A 17,501-nucleotide genomic window follows, 5' to 3' on the forward strand; every position below is an offset into this window, starting at 1 on the left:
GACACTTTTCTCCACCCATTCCAACCGCTTCTTCAACTCTTTTCCACACTCCCCATTGCTCTGGACTATTGACCCTAAGTACTTAAAATCCTGCACCTTCTTTACCTCTAATGAATTTGGTAAATGTTTGAATGCTAGAACTGAGAATAGGTCAGTTTCTATGACAGAAGGCTCTCTAGCATGTCCCAGTAGGAAGCCTCCATCTATTGTCCTTGATGCTGGGGATACCATGTCAATTATCGCGTATGCTTTCTGGCCGGTCTCATGTGCAGACACCTGGCAGTGAAGGCAAGCTATATTTGAACATGACTTTATTTCATGAGCAGCTCACTCTGTGGTTGTGTAAGGTGCTATTTCCAGCTGTGTTTAATTAATATGTGTCACATCAGATGGGAAAAATACAGTCAGAAGCCTTTTATGCCATTTGACACATTGGCCATTATCCAGCTGAAACTACACATACAGAGACATTGTCATCAATTTTATGGTCCATCTTTCACAAATTATCAAAATGTAATGAATCATCCAGAGCAATTCATTATAAATGATATAGATTTAGATGTAGCCTGAAGGCGATGTGAAAAAGCGAGACGAATTATTATCTCTTCATCTTCGGTTGTTCAACATTTGAATTTCAGCAACAGAAATAATACAAGGGTGTGATTTGCGGGTATTTGAAGTGAACAGCAATGATACTGGAAAATAAAGTGAGGTTAAATGCATAAAGTGCATTTGTATTATTTAGCATATTTCATTAATACATTTTGCATAATATTCAGTGTTTGCATTGCCTTATGTATAACATTAATTTTGAGAAACTGAATTTTTTTTTTATAATGGCAAAGCTGTTATTAACATATTTTGTCAGCATGTGTTATTAAATACTAAAATAACATCACAAAGGCATCTGACAACAAGCGAGGTGTGACCACTGTGTTCACTGATAAGAAGGTGTTTTCTCTTTCAGATTGATGTTAATTAAAGCAATAAGCCACCTGTGGCCTTGCGGTTACTGGGATTAAGGTAAGCGGTGTTCTGCAGCATGATGCAAAACTGCTTTTAAAATTAATTATATATATATATATATATATATATATATATATATATATATATATATATATATATATATATATATATATATATATATATATATATATATATATATGTATATATATATATATATATATATATATATATATATATATATATATATATATATATATATATATATATATATATATATATATATGTATATATATATATATATATATATATATATATATATATATATGTGCCATATTTACTCACCCTCATGACTTTCTACCTTACATGGAATACATTTTATTTCGAAGTTTTGATGGCACTTTGTCAAGCTCCAAACATTGCAAAAAACAGCAATAATACAGTCCAGTATAGTCCACACAACTTAGTCCAATCACAACTTGTATGCAAATTTGTGCGAGGAACAGACTGACAGTCATTATTCACGTCCACCGCAGCAATTTCAGACTACAAAAACAGCCAGATTTGACATCATTGATCCCAGAATTTCTCACATGTGTTGTAACCAAAACACAACATAACATTTAAAGTAAATAATAATAATAATACATTTTATTTATAAAGATCTTTACATTTTAAAGAAAATCTCGAAGTTCTACAGATAGAGGAAAATAAACAAATAAATATAATAAAATAACATTCATTAATTTAAACATTGAAAGACTTTCTAAACAGGTACATTTTTAGTCCCGTTTAAAAAAAATATCCGTTGTTTATGAGACTTCAGATCTGTCTGATCTTGTCTAAATGTTGTTCTGTTTTATGGAGTCATTTTGGCGCTTGATAAATGTCCGATGAAGATTCTTCAGAATTTCTCCTTAAGTATTTAAAGGGAACAAAAACATGTTTGTAAAGCACGGAGCCCTAAAGGGACATGGAGAAGAAAAAAAATGAGATTTGGGGAAAAATAAGAAGTCAATGCTTTTGCGTTCTCTCGCGAAATGTGTGTTTTCCCTGAGAAACTTTGCGCTCACTCGCAAAGAACACAACAGTTTGAGAGTGAACACAAAGTTTCTTGGGGGAACAAAATATCATTGACTTATTATTTTTCCTCCGGCATGTCTTCTTAGGGGCTCTTTAGTAATGACATGGGTCCAAGGAAACTTCCTAATAATCAGAATGAACAATCCTTCCAAGCTCTTCAACTGTAGGCTGTTTACTGTTACCAAGCAACATAATAAACGGGTTTAATACACAATGTGCGCTCATCGGTGGGAATTTAACAGCATTTCATACGTGGCTCTTCAAATCAGAATTTAGAGTCAGAACTCCAACTCACGTCCAGATTTTTCCAACATATTTTGTTGATCCTGGAACAGCATTCTGGTCTGAAAATGTAGCCCTAACCATATCCATTTCCCTAAACCTAACCTAACTCTTGACAGAAACTTGTTCCTCAAATCTGATTGGTTGATTGGAATGTTGTTCCAGAATGTTGTACTACATGTTGTTTCCTTTTCCTCCTTGGAACACGAACACACACACACACACATTTGTTTTTGTGACATATGGGGACATTCCATAGGCGTAATGGTTTTTATACTGTACAAGCCGTATTTTCTATCCCCTTACACTGCCCCTACCCCTAAACCTACACACACACACACACACACACACACACACACACACACACACACACACACACAGACACACACACACACACACACACACACACACACACATCCCCTATACCCCTAAACCTACCTATCACAGGAAACATTCTGTATTTTTACTTTCTAAAAAAAACTCATCCTGTATGATTTATAAGCATTTTGAAAAGTGAGGACATGGCCAATGTCCTCATATTTCACCCTCTCCTTGTAATACCTGTGTCATACCCATGTCATTATACACATTTGTGTCCTCGTATGTCACAGTCTTTAGTGAAGAAACTTTAACATCCATGGAAACTGCATTACACAAACTTTAGTGGTTCTTTAGATTATTAAAAGGTTCATTACTCTTAAGAACTGCTCAAAACGGCAATGGTTAGGCTACTTGGATGTAGCCTGGAGGACAAAATACACTTAATTGACAGTTAATTACAGTAATTAATCTGAGCATATGTACTTTAAAAAATCATTATTTACTAATAAGCTGCCATGGAAACTTAATATGCACGTGGTTCCTTTAACCAGAATCAACCTCAGAATAACAGTTAAGCTATAGTCTATTCCTACACTATTTCCATCTCCAATGGTGTGTGAACACAAACACTTTCTTGCCATCCCCGGTATAATTCACAACTTTAAGTGCCTGCGCTCGATCAGAGTATATTCCCTGAAGCCTTGTACAAACATCCCTCCTTAAATTACAACCCAAGGATACATTTTTACAAAGTTATAGAGTTCAAAAGGTACCGCATAAGCCAGCTCTTTCATTTTAAATGCTGCATAACAATTCAACTCTATTCAATGACGAAAAAAGATGGTAAATTCAGACGATGTTACACACCTGAGCTGTTGGTGGCCCCTCCAGCAGAGTGTTGCAAACCTCAGGTGCTGATGAAGCGGGACTCACATATCACACACACACACACACACCTTGAGGAAGTCATGCAAAAGAAAATCAGGCGCAACTTCACTATTCAGTCCCGTATGTACGCACACCCTGCGAGATCAGCCCGCTAGTGAGGCACGTTTTGTTGTTAGAAATGCTTGTTTAGAAGCAGACAAGGTTCCACCTCCCCACTCAACAAGCCAACCTGCCTAAGGACTGGCTCTTAAAGAGACAGGCTTCCCTCAATGCCACACAGCTCAAAGAACAATACATCGTGCTTGAGTGATTCAAAGATGTACACTGCATGTTTTTGAGACTCTTTTTGGTATTTAAAGTTTCATGCACGCACGGCAAGTCTCGTCATTTCATGCCGTCCATGTAAACATTCTTTTGCACAGGTGGAGACTGATAGAGAGGGCATTGTGCACATTTTTCCGGCTTGTTTGCGGTCTATCAGAAACGCAGTCTGGCAGAAACTCTGGCGAATGCTGTAGCGGTAATAGAAGGCTTTTTGCTGTTGCTGTAGCGACAGACAAGACTCCTGATGTTGGGGGCTGATGTGCCCACACGTTCCTCTTCAGGCGATAGTGTGGAGAGGATCGTTTTTCAGCAGATTATCTCAACAATATCAGGCCTGTGGAACATTTGAAAACAGGCATCTACATGTCCACACTACTGTGATGGGAGACACACGCACGCACCTACACATGAACACACTCACTCGCTGCCATACAAATATATTACTATAAATGAGGGCGTATGTATAGGCAGACATGTAGCGACTGTGCGCTGAATCACTATGGAAAGCAGAATGAGTAGATGTGTTTAACGGGCTCCTGGGGGCTTATCCTGAGAGTCTGTGAGGAACCGATGAATAGGAAAGCACTCAAAGCTCATTTGTTTTGGTTGCTCGCCTTGTGTTTATATTGAGATAAAGGCATGCCCGTGATTACAGCCATTCAGCTTCTCGGTTTAAGCACACTTTTGTACGTCTGTCCTGCTGTGGACTCGTTATGATGCTTGAGCTGAAAACGGCAGGACAATAATTAGGATGATTTCTGTTTTAGCATGTAAGTTTACACTTTAAAAAAAAGGGGGGGTTTGTTTGCAGCGATGCCGTAGAAAAACCTTTCAGTGAACTTGATTTTCTTAGTGTGAAGAACATTTTTATAATCTAAAGAACGTTTATTTTACACCACTATGCAGAACCGATGAAGTGCAGTGGAAAAGTTCTACACTCTTAAAAATAAAGGTTTCTTATTGGCATTAATGGTTCCATGACAAACCTTCAACATCTATTTTTCGGATTATTAAGGCTATAGACCCCTCAGGGCCGTATTTTAACGATCCGAGCGCTTGGTCACGGCGCAGGTGCACTTGAGTGTGTCCGAATCCATTTTTGCTAGTTTAACGACGGAAAAAACGCTCTGCACGCCAGACGCGTGGTCTAAAAAAGGTTGTACCTACACTGTAAAAAAAGTGACTGATGACATCTAAATTTTTCAGTTGGCCGAATTATAATTCTGAGAAATTCAATTTGGCCAACTGAAAAATGTAGATGTGATCAGTCACTTGAAAATTTCCAATTAGAGACCTGACTTTTTTTTTTAACAATGTGGTCCAGGGGTCCCCAATCTCGGTCCTGGAGGGCCACTGTCCTGCACAGTTTAGCTCCAACCCTAATCAAACACACCTGAAACAGCTAATCAACGCCTATAAATGCATTGATTAGCTGTTTGAGGTGTGTTTGATTGGGGTTGGAGCTAAACTCTGCAGGACAGTGGCCCTCCAGGCCCGAGAGTGGGGACCCCTGGTGTAGTCAGTGGAGTCATGGGTGTGTTTTGGACATAATGTGCAATAAACCAATCAGAGCGTCGTCTCCCATTCCCTTTAAAAGCCAGTTGTGCTTGCACCATGGCAGATTTGCTATTTACATGGCAGAATTTACACACACTCAACCTGACCGGTCAGCTTAAATACAATTGTGTATTGCCACGATTGGTTAAATAATTAGCCAATTTCATTCATCATGACAGCAAATAGGTAATTCTGAGACATGCAATGACTCTTTATTATGACATGTAGGCATTTTTATCTTTATGTACACAATAATAATTGTATACTGTGCATCCGCCTTTAGGCACATATTAATAACACGCCCTTTAAGTGCCTCAATATAATTGCACTATTGACTTTTTACCAGGTTTTTGTTGGTCAATGGTGCAGTCGTTTTCAGTTGCCCAAAATAGCAACGCATCAACAATGCGCCTGAACGACGCGAGTGCATTTGCTATTTAAAAAACGTGGACATGAAAATGATAACTGCGCTGGGCTGAAAGTAGCAAAAAAACACTTGCGTTGCACCTGGCGTCGCTTTACGCTTTACGAATGAAAGGGCCCTAAGCCTATGTTCCAATCATACACTGTAAAAAAATAATAATTGGTTTTTGTTGGTTTAACTTAAAAAAAGTAAGTAACCTGGTTGCCTTAAAATTTTGAGTTTATTGAAATAAAAAAATTTGAGTTGATAAAAAGAAGGAAATTTGTTTAATAAATAGAAACTCAAAATATTATTGTATCTGAACCACATAAAAAAATGTGATAAATCATGAAAATAGCACTATTTGGCATGTTTCACTGAGCCATCACAAATAAAACACACAATTACCCAATATGCTTACAAAACCTTTTAATAATCTTTTAATAAAAGTTGTCGAATCTCAAAAAATGTTCACTGTATTAACTAAAATTTTTAATTCCAATGAACTCAAAAAATAAATAATTTAAAAATAAATAAATAAATAAATAAAATAAAAAACTAATATTGTCCTAATTCCCCAGTAGATTTTTTACATTAAGAATTGCAAGAACAACATTTGTATTACAAGCTTTCTGAAATATTGTTTAAATATGCAAATCAGGCATACTCTAATTAAATATGCACTAAATTACATACACTGTAAAAAATAGTTTCAACTTAAAAGTGTTCGCACTGTCTTAAAAATGTAAGTTTATTCAACTCAAATATCCAAGTTGTCAGTTAGTACAACTTAACATTTCACTTACTTTTTTAAAGCTAAAACAATTTTTTTTTACAGTGTTCCTTTCTAGAACAAATATCTGAACCTTGGATAAAGCAAGGTTAAAAAAATGTTGTTTTTTTACATATTAGAGACAAATTTACAGAGGGGATTTAGGATATATATTTTTTCATCACCGCATAAATCAGAAAACACGTCTACAGACAGAAATAGATATAAAAATCTACAGATGCAAATAGATAAAACTTCTATAAAAGATACACTTAGAAGTGAATTTTGGATGTTTTCTTTCCACTCATCTGCAAAAAAACACTTTATGAAAAGGCAAAACCCTATGATCTCAAAATTGGCAGATGCATGAAAAAACTGTGTTCTTCACTTTATTATTTATTTAGCTTTCACCATGTTATTTTCTAAATATGAATATCCATATAATAGCATGTATAATAGAATCATAGCTCAAGCCTCTGTACTGTATTTCCAGGAACTTTTTCCCAGCTTCCGCTCCTGATTCGTGCTCTTGTTGTTGTTCCAAATGTTCCACTTCATATGTCATGTTATCATATTACTGTAAAACTTCCGTTTAGAAACACGAGGCACGCCTCAACTCCCTCCCCATGCCCCGAAATAAATTACTTCAGAAATGCAAGCTGAACTTTTTCCTAGTTTTTTTTTTCCAGAGTAATCCTATCACTGCTTAGATGGGAACTTTGATAGTCACAGTATTTGTTTCACACAGGGGCAAAGCACTAAAACATCTACAGTCGCTCAACAATTCATATCCGCATTTTATAGTCAATTAACTTCTCATAATAACAGTAATATGTCATTACAACTCAGGTCATTACGATTACATGAACAACACCAGTTGTGCTCTAGAAATCTGTATTTCAATGTGCTTGTGCAAACAAACAACTGAATCTCCTCCTCTGACTCATACAGTTGGACGGCTTGAACGGAGAAGCTAAGTGGGTGTTTAAAGCGGAGCAGCTTGGATGATAGGTACATTTGTCCTTCCGAGAAAATGGACTCGCACACCAAGCCAATGTAAATGCTACACCTTTGATATCTGTGCTTTTCCTCTGGAGATTGGATGAAGTGGAGGATAAAAGCATCTTCAAAGCACCATGTTAAATGGGCTTTAAATACAACTCATCCCTTTTACGCCGCATCTATCATAGACCACTCACATTTCAAGCAAAGCGCATGAATATCACAGTGTAATCCTGGTTTGTGTGTCCGCGGTGGTCACTGTTACTATAGCAACAGAGAGAGGATGCCTTCTGTGTGTAGACAGCAGAGTGAGATTAACTAGCAATAGAGCTGCTGGAGCTTCCTTCATATTACTTCCAACATATGGGGTTAGTGCTCTACATATGGCGGGATTCAGATGGCAGTTTCAGTCCATGAAGACAAGTTATATCTATCTATCTATCTATCTATCTATCTATCTATCTATCTATCTATCTATCTATCTATCTATCTATCTATCTATCTATCTATCTATCTATCTATCTATCTATCTATCTATCTATCTATCTATCTATCTGTCTGTCTGTCTGTCTGTCTGTCTGTCTGTCTGTCTATCTATCTATCTATCTATCTATCTATCTAATGCTCTTATGCTAGACAGCTCAGCGAGTGCCAGAGAAAGTAGATTATAGTCAGAGTTTTATTAGGAAGTGATGGTATTTATGAACTCTATTTACAACCCAGTGATGTTTCCCACGCCACATGGACAAGTAATATATACGACTGCAAAGTAGAGCCTTACAGTGAGTTGCTAGTGAGCAACACAAGGCCACATGTGAAAACAAAATCCAAAAAGAAAAAGAAAAAACTCATTCTGATTAGCTAAACTATATTTAATTTAGAAAGGACAAGTAACATCACTCAAGTCAAACACAATAAGAATTACATCAAGAATTACAAAAATTACAAAGTCGATTGGGCACATTTTTCAAATTTGCAATTCAACTGTTTGAACTCTATTGCATGTCTGCAAAAACGTATTGCCCAAATCAATTAATTTATGCCTCAAAACCTAGTGTCAATCAGTCGGCGAATGGCACCAAAATAAAACGTTTTTGTCATCCTGTGAGCCACACTGCTCAAAAATGTTTCGATGTTTTTTCACCATGGAAATATGTGCTGTACAAATGTCGTGCCTTTTCTTTCCTTTTGCTTCCTATTACTGTACAAGAATGTCAGTTTTGTCTGTGTATCACACAATGAGCATGCATTTTACTCTGTGCACAGTAAATACAGATTCAGAGGTAAGGTAAAAGTTGGAAAAGTCAGTACTGTAGTACATACAAATGAAAGTACATTAATTTTTGCAGAAATGTGTTACATGTAAACTGAAAATTCTCAGCTGCTTGTTCATTTTTACACACCCCATTATGTCTTTTTCTAACACACTCATAACTTCTTACACATCTTCCTATTGCTCTACCACAAGAATCAGTTTACATGCTTCACATTTCTACAAAAATAAATCAACTGTGAAAACACAAATGCATTTATACTGACAGAGCTGCTGAGTTGTGATGTCCCTCCTTCAGTGCGTCCATTCACCAAAAGCCAAGGTATGACGTCCTCATATTACTCCCTCAACATGACAGTCCCTCGCAAAATACAGTGTGTGTGTGGTTCGTCCAAAAATGAATCACATAAAGCTTGAAAGTTTCGCGATATAGGAGAACAAACTTTTATGAAGAACAAAAACTTTTATTTTAAAATTAAAACTGACAACTATAATCAGCAGATGGCATCAGAGGAGCACTTATTGGCAAATGTATTCTTTAAACATTATCAAAACTAATAGCACTTAAATCTATATTTTTGTAACTTTAGTAAATAAGTGTAAGAAAAGCCACAAAGTCTGATTAAAAAACAAAATCTTTTCTTTAAATAAGAAAAAAGTAGATCTGTATGATTAATGTTGGAAACTTCCATTTTAAACAAGTAATCTTAAATTTTTTATTTATTCTTCATTTGTGCATCTGTCGAACTTGGTAACGTTTAGTTGAAAAACGGCGGATTCTCTTTACCAGTAACTTCAACATCTCTGATTGGTCCTTGTTTTCAATGGAAATGCCTGTGATTGGCTACAATACTAAATGCAGCAAAATCATGTTGTAGACACATTTGCAGCGCTGTTGAACTCCCGCCGCGAAATACAACAACCAGATCACTTCAATTTACTAGCCTTTTCTTCTATTAAACAATATATTATATTTTACATGTAAATCTGTTAATCCTGCACTAAATATACACCACCTTACAGCCATTTCGATTTCCTATTTCATTACAATGACAGGTCATATGCCAATTTAGCTGACATTACAAATATTTATGATAGTTAAGATGTATATATATCTTATTTTGATATTTTAATGTATAATTTTGCATGTAATTTCTCACATGATGAAAGAATGTTTAGAAGTTCTGAAGTTTGACAATTTCACTGAGAATCAACTTATCAGTTTTTATCAACAACATGCCACGTGCATTTAATTATTGTACAAATTGTAGACCTTGAATTTACTCTTTTGCACACATGAGCCAAAACACATGCAATTGGTTAAATCAATAAGAAATTCAAAACTAATGTGAACCAGAAACTAACTAGAAACTAAACTGTTCACAGATCTGAAAAAAAGACTCATTTGAGAATAGAGGCAAAGCGATTGAAAATAACTAAAGCCTCAGTAAATCCTGTATAATATCTTCAGGGATTTAGAGTAATACAAAAAAAATGTAGAAACACATTCCCAGATAAATGTTTTTCACCTACCCTTTCTTCTAGCCTGAGCCTGGTGCTCCTTCCTATGTGAATATCAGGGTGTGCTAAGATCCACTGATCGGCTCTCTGTGTTGATCTTTTCTGACTGTGAGACTTGTCCCCCTGTCCGCGTCTAGTGTATGCCGGGCGTCTATCTTTGAAGTTATTTCGGCATGTGTGTAAGTTGCAGACAGCATGAAGAAGGGGCTGCTTGACCTTCCCTTCACCCTAAACCTCGCTCTCGGATGGAGAACAAGGCGGCGCACGCGTCCATGCACTTCACAGCCTCTCACCCTGCCCTTCGGCTCTGACTCGCGGGGTTGCTCACACCCCAGAGGACTTCACTTAAAGCCGAGCGGCAGGCACGCGTTCGTACTCTGTCACCAAGCACGTTGTCGGATTGAAGCGGTGTTAAATGAACCCCTTGATAAGATAGCCTCTTCTCCACTCAGGAAAACTAGAAGGCTATTTTTGCTCTGAGAGCTACATGAGAATTTGAAAGATAAGGTCCCTAATCCCTGTTGTAGATGTAGAGAACCTTGTGCACATCTTTCCTTGTCATCCTGCACAGGTCAAATTCAATCTATCCCGGCTGTTTACTGACCAATTTAATGTTATTCCTGAAGATCTTCCGCTCTGGGTGTGCTGTAGTTGTCTTAAAGCAGCCAGAGTCCAACTAAATCTTTTACAGTCCCTTGACTCTGCGAGGTATTTCCAGCACCGGCTTCAAGGCAAAGTGTTCAAAGACACAATTTATGAAATGGAAGTGAGCTTGGCAATTAATTTCAATCTCTAAGGCGAGGGCAGTCCACTGTAAGAGGTAAACTGGTTCTCTGGTCTTGACATACAGGATTATTTTTTATGATGAAGACCCAAGATCTCCTAATCCGCTTGACATCCGACTGTGCCCTAATCCCTCTGTAAACTCTCCTTGATAGGTAGAAGCTCTTAAACTACACTGGCCGAAACCCGACACAAAATGTCAGAGCAACTGGATCTGGCAACTGGACACCCAGTTGACTCAAACCTCTCAGGTAGTCTGAAAAGTAGCACTTCATTTTAAAGTCCAGTTTGCATACGTACAGACTCCTATAACTGTTAAAACTAGGTGCTAAACCTAATCTTAACCCATATAGTAACCTGATAAATCTCAGTACTTTCTTGTAAGTGCACATATTGTAAAATAAAGTGCAATAAAAAACGCTTTAACGGCTTATTCATTTCGGCGTTGATAGTGTTGCGATAGAAACACCAGATATACTCACGGCAAAGTTATTTTTCATTCTTCGCTAAGGGGTAAATAAAAGTTTAAAAATACATGAGCATGAGTTAGTGAACTGCTGAGAGCGACGGTTAGATGAATATGTAAACATGTGCTGCGCGCTTTCCTCTCAATAACAAAATTGAGAAGAGCATTTTAATAAAGCATAAGAAACGCGTCTGATCATAGCAACGTGGATATGTTTGCACAAGCACTCCAGTTAAGTCATGTCACATTTATTTATATACCACTTTAGACAATAGATAGCTTTTTGGGTGGCAGTGGCTCAGTGGTTCATGTAGGTTGTCTACAAACCAGAAGGTTGGTGGTTCAATCCCCGGTTCCACCTGACCAAGTGTCGAGGTGCCCTTGAGCAAGACACCTAACCCCAGCTGCTCCTGACGAGCTGGATGGCGTCTTACATGGCTGACATCGCCGTCGGTGTATGAATGGGTGAATGTGAGGCAAAATGTAAAGCGCTTTGGATAAAAGCGCTATATAAATGCAGTCCATTTACCAGATAGCTTAAAATCAAGTGGTATGAAACATGAAAAACTGTGTCAGAGTCTCATTTCATCAGAAGTACAACTTCAGTTTCTGCTATAAAGCAGCTCTCCAGTGTGTTCATGTTTTTACTCGCAGACGTCTGACCTCGACTGGCTGAACTGGAGAAATGAAGCGGAGCCTCAGCACACACCTATTACGCAATCGCCACGGACCAATGATAGTACAAAGGAGCGAACTTTTCCGGAAAGTTCAGTTTGACAAGTAGTTTCCAACTCCAAATACGAACTCCAAACGAACTTCGTCTCGGCCTGATTTGGTTTGACGTGACATCTTTCATGTGACATCAGTTCGTTCTTAGATTTTGCGAGTATGGAAGCTTGAAGGACATAAACAGCTCTGAGTAAGGCGTCACGTGTTGTCATCGCGATATTATGGTAATTATGAAAGAATCTTTAGCTCTAGCACGAATTAAACAGCACTTATTAGCACAAATTAAACATCTAAAGCAGCTAATCAAGGTCTTAAAGCTACACTGTGTGATATTTTCCCCCATCTAGTGGTGAAAAGGTATATGACCATCCAGTGAATATTAGTTTCTGTTCCTTTCAATTCCGATGTCGTTTTAACTCCTACGGTGGCCGATTTAGTCCATGATTAGCATGGCTTCCAGTTCGACCTCGTCAATAAGTGTTCCTTCAAGTAATGACGTTACTTTAAAAAACTATTATAATTTGCAGTTATTTAATTTGTCAGTATATAGCAGTCTCAAGCAATCCCCCTCTTCACATTCGACACGGTGCCATCTAGTGTTATAACGCGAAAGGCGAAGCTTGAATTTACGGGTATGTCCCTCTTTGGCTAATGTACTTTCAAGATGGAGGGGCAACATGGCGACCAGCATTCGAACCCCTCACCCGTATGTATTTTCAATGGCATATTATAAACTTACGAGAATACTTTATTACTTGAAAGAAGTAAATATACATTAATGAGCACATATTTTTGAAAGAACTAAGTGATTTTAGCTAAGAATAAACTAAAAAAGTTACACAGTGTAGCTTTAATGATCACTAGCAACTTCCAGGTAGGAGTGTTGGAAACAGGAACGGAAACCCCTGTTCGAAAGTAATGAACGCTTTAAAGTTTTTCTTTGCACTTTAAAGATATTTGTTTTGTAAGAAGATCCCACTCAGGCCATTAGCACCCTTTCCTCCACTGAGCAACACTCTTGAGGTGAGAATTAACGTTCCATAGTTGGGATGCCCGGCTCCTCTCACGCATTTCTGGATAGTGATTGGCACACGGATTGCAATATGGTTAATGCCCTCAGACGACGACTTCTCATGTCTGCACTGTGATTGGACCGTGGCCCCATTGTTGTAACCTAATCTCAGAGCTCATTGTTATATTAACTGGAGGCGGAGAGGCTAGTTGGGAGATTGTGCGGTCTGGAAAGTGGGTGGCTCAGGCTAATTTTGACCTGGATGGGTGGTGACTCTAAAATAGTTGGCGGTTGAGGAGTTGAGAGGTTGCACATTTAGATGTATAGTGCAGCTGTGGGATGCCTTCTTCTCTAACTGCTAGTAATCTGTACACAATGCTCGGTTGAGAGTGATCCATCAAGAGGCTAAGACCTTGATGGCTTTAGTATTGAATGACTCTCAGAAATGTGGTACTGAGGTGCTTCTCCAGCCACCTGGCACAAAATGCATGCCTGTTTACACTGGGATGAGAATGGAGATGCACAGAGAACAACACGCATTCCACACTAGCGGCAGCCTTGACCCGGAGCAGCTGAGGCTAGAGAAAAATACAAAGGCCAGTGGGCATTTCAAACCTTGAAGTCCATGGATGACAAGAATACACACACCCTTTATTGCAGCCTGTTATGTATGAACTCAGCCCTCGTGTGCTGCTCGTCGTGAATTCAGATAGCCTCCAAACATTTAAAGTATTGTAGTTCAGCATGTGATGCTCTTCTAAAAGGTGTTTTTTCTCAATTAACAATTGGTGAATGAAGTGCTAGACAAACACAGAACCGGTTTTACTGGTATCAACATGCATTTTAAAACACTGACCACTTGCATTCGTATTTCGTAGAGACACTCCCCTCTTGTTTCATCACACTCTACATGACTTTGTGCTCATGTGAATTCTTTTGAATGACCAAGTAGGAACGATAAGCCAGGCAGGAAAGAAAGCGTATGAGAAGTGTAGCGATTTTCTGTGTGGTTTGTAGGGCTGTGCGGTATTGAAGAAAAATGCGATATGCAATATCTTGTTAAATAATGCGATATTCGATATGCGATACGATATTGCAATTAGTGTGTAAAATCTATTTAAATTATATTGAAAAAAAAGTCGCTCTGAAATGTTTCAGTCGCTCTGAGATGATTCAGTCGCTCTGAGATGATTCAGTCGCTCTGAGATGATTCAGTCGCTCCGAGATGTTTCAGTCGCTCTGAGATGATTCAGTCGCTCCGAGATGTTTCAGTCGCTCCGAGATGTTTCAGTCGCTCCGAGATGATTCAGTCGCTCCGAGATGATTCAGTCGCTCTGAGATGTTTCAGTCGCTCTGAGATGTTTCAGTCGCTCTGAGATGATTCAGTCGCTCCGAGATGTTTCAGTCGCTCCGAGATGATTCAGTCGCTCCGAGATGATTCAGTCGCTCCGAGATGTTTCAGTCGCTCCGAGATGTTTCAGTCGCTCCGAGATGATTCAGTCGCTCCGAGATGATTCAGTCGCTCTGAGATGTTTCAGTCGCTCTTAGATGTTTCAGTCGCTCTTAGATGATTCAGTCGCTCTGAGATGTTTCAGTCGCTCCGAGATGATTCAGTCGCTCTGAGATGTTTCAGTCGCTCCGAGATGATTCAGTCGCTCCGAGATGATTCAGTCGCTCTGAGATGTTTCAGTCGCTCTTAGATGTTTCAGTCGCTCCGAGATGATTCAGTCGCTCTGAGATGTTTCAGTTGCTCCGAGATGATTCAGTCGCTCTGAGATGTTTCAGTCGCTCCGAGATGATTCAGTCGCTCTGAGATGTTTCAGTCGCTCCGAGATGCTTCAGTCGCTCCGAGATGATTCAGTCGCTCTGAGATGTTTCAGTCGCTCTGAGATGTTTCAGTCGCTCTGAGATGCTTCAGTCGCTCTGAGATGATTCAGTCGCTCTAAGATGTTTCAGTCGCTCTGAGATGTTTCAGTCACTCTGAGATGTTTCAGTCGCTCTGAGATGATTCAGTCGCTCTGAGATGATTCAGTCGCTCTGAGATGTTTCAGTCGCTCTGAGATGATTCAGTCGCTCTGAGATGATTCAGTCGCTCTGAGATGCTTCAGTCGCTCTGAGATGCTTCAGTCGCTCTGAGATGATTCAGTCGCTCTGAGATGTTTCAGTCGCTCTGAGATGATTCAGTCGCTCTGAGATGATTCAGTCGCTCTGAGATGATTCAGTCGCTCTGAGATGTTTCAGTCGCTCTGAGATGATTCAGTCGCTCTGAGATGATTCAGTCGCTCTGAGATGATTCAGTCGCTCTGAGATGCTTCAGTCGCTCTGAGATGATTCAGTCGCTCTGAGATGTTTCAGTCGCTCTGAGATGCTTCAGTTGCTCTGAGATGATTCAGTCGCTCTGAGATGATTCAGTCGCTCTGAGATGCTATGAGATGCTATAATGTTGATGGAGTGGCGGTGGACACTATTATCAGCTATTATCATATTTCTTTTATAACAATGGCAAAAGTCGTCAGAAGCCATTGCAACATCTTCCTCGAAATCCCAAACAGAGAATTGCTCACTCAGATGTTTCTCCGTCGCTCTGTAATCGTCATCATCCGTTGGTGACGCCCCTTTGGAAATGATTTGTCTATAAAGCTTTGCCAGACTATAACTCCGGTACTACTGAGCCTTTTATCCACTTAAACTCTGTGGACCCTGTACAGGGTCGGGAAAGACATCGTCAATTTTAAATGTCTGTGGAGGAGCTCTGACCTCATATGTGGGACCATTTGAAAGCTTAGAGTCTCTACTTTATGGAGACATGCATCACTTTGGCATTTGTTTTACACAAAGTAATGTATTTACACTAAATTACTCTGGAGCCATTTCCGCCTGATTTGGCCTACCCAAATTGAAAAGCTTCTCATACACACATACAGTGGTCTAGGTTCAATGTCATCCCTTCAGACCCATTTGAGTAAATCTGTCATACAACATGACACAGACAAACTTCTTTTTTCCACTATTTTCTGTAATTTAGAGGAAGCAGCCCAAACTGTCTGCTGGGTCCTAGAGCACACAGGGCCTGAGTTACACACTTTCAAAAATGAATTTATAAAGAGAAAATTCGAAAACCACCTACCTTTTTTTTGTGGGGGGGATATTACAGCTTTAGACAACATATACTTACATGTTTATCACTTTTAGCAGTGTTTTATGTAACTTCAAAGGGTTTCCTGTAAAATGACACCAACATTTTGAACGTAGACCACTGTATGTGTGTATGGGAGGCTTTTCAATTTGGGTAGGCCAAATCCAGGTGGAAATCCCCAAAAAAATGGTCTTGGAGTTTAAGTAGTTAACCAGGCTAAGCTTGCTGAAATGTTTTATAAAATTGGATGTTTCCCCATTTAAAGAGATAGGAGCTGCACTTGCATGCCCAGAGATGGCCGCCGAGTGAAATGACTCGTCTTAAAGGGGCTTTGGTGATACACAGGACCGTTGGGTGAAGTGGTCATAGCCGGTTATATTATGAATAAAACAGCTATTGACCAATCAGAGCCATTTTATAATCCTCAATAAACAATTGGTTATTTCATTTATTTGTAAGTTCCTATTTTCTCTTAAATTTATTAATTTATGTTTTTTTCTCCAAGATATAGGACAAGGATTCAGAATGTAATTTATATATAATTTGAATTGCGTCACTTGCTCAATATTGGCAACTAAAGGACATTTACTGGGTCATGTGATAATGTGTGCACTTGGATAGAGTTGAGTGACAAGTAAAACAGCCTTCTCTGTAACTTGAGCTTTCTTTCCTTGGAAACATCAGTGTTTTTGATTTATGATTACTATGTACTTGACCTTTCCACCCTAACCAGCTCGTAGTGTCTCCGAGGACAAACAGTTGCATGATGCAGTACATGAACCTCGACAGTTGAACTAACAAACCTCATGCGAGAGTATAATAATGTTGACTTAAGGGAGCGCTACAATTCATGCACCGTGTCTCGGATTATTGCATAAACTGTATAGTTTCAATAGAGGACTGAACAAAACAGTAAAGAGAACTGTATTAATTGTATGAGTACTCTTGAAATGTATTTTCCTGGGATGTGTGCCTAAAGCATTCAT

General features: G+C 38.7%; 1 protein-coding gene across 3 annotated transcripts in view; it reads right to left on the reverse strand.

Annotated features, from left to right (window-relative positions):
• dlk2 (delta-like 2 homolog (Drosophila)) overlaps window positions 1–10,489 on the reverse strand; it is a 45,408-nt gene extending 34,919 nt beyond the window's left edge. Inside the window, exon 1 of one of the 3 annotated variants that reach the window (XM_067422615.1) lies at window positions 3,517–3,904. The gene's annotated coding sequence lies outside the window, so the exon portion shown is untranslated. Of the gene's footprint in view, window positions 1–3,516; window positions 3,905–10,401 lie in introns of those variants that run through there. The other 2 variants (XM_067422614.1, XM_067422613.1) reach the window with 2 other exon arrangements.
• Between the last annotated feature and the right edge of the window lie 7,012 nt (window positions 10,490–17,501).

The sequence above is a fragment of the Pseudorasbora parva genome, chromosome 17 (assembly GCF_024679245.1).
Source record: "Pseudorasbora parva isolate DD20220531a chromosome 17, ASM2467924v1, whole genome shotgun sequence".
NCBI classification, from domain to species: Eukaryota; Metazoa; Chordata; class Actinopteri; order Cypriniformes; family Gobionidae; genus Pseudorasbora; species Pseudorasbora parva.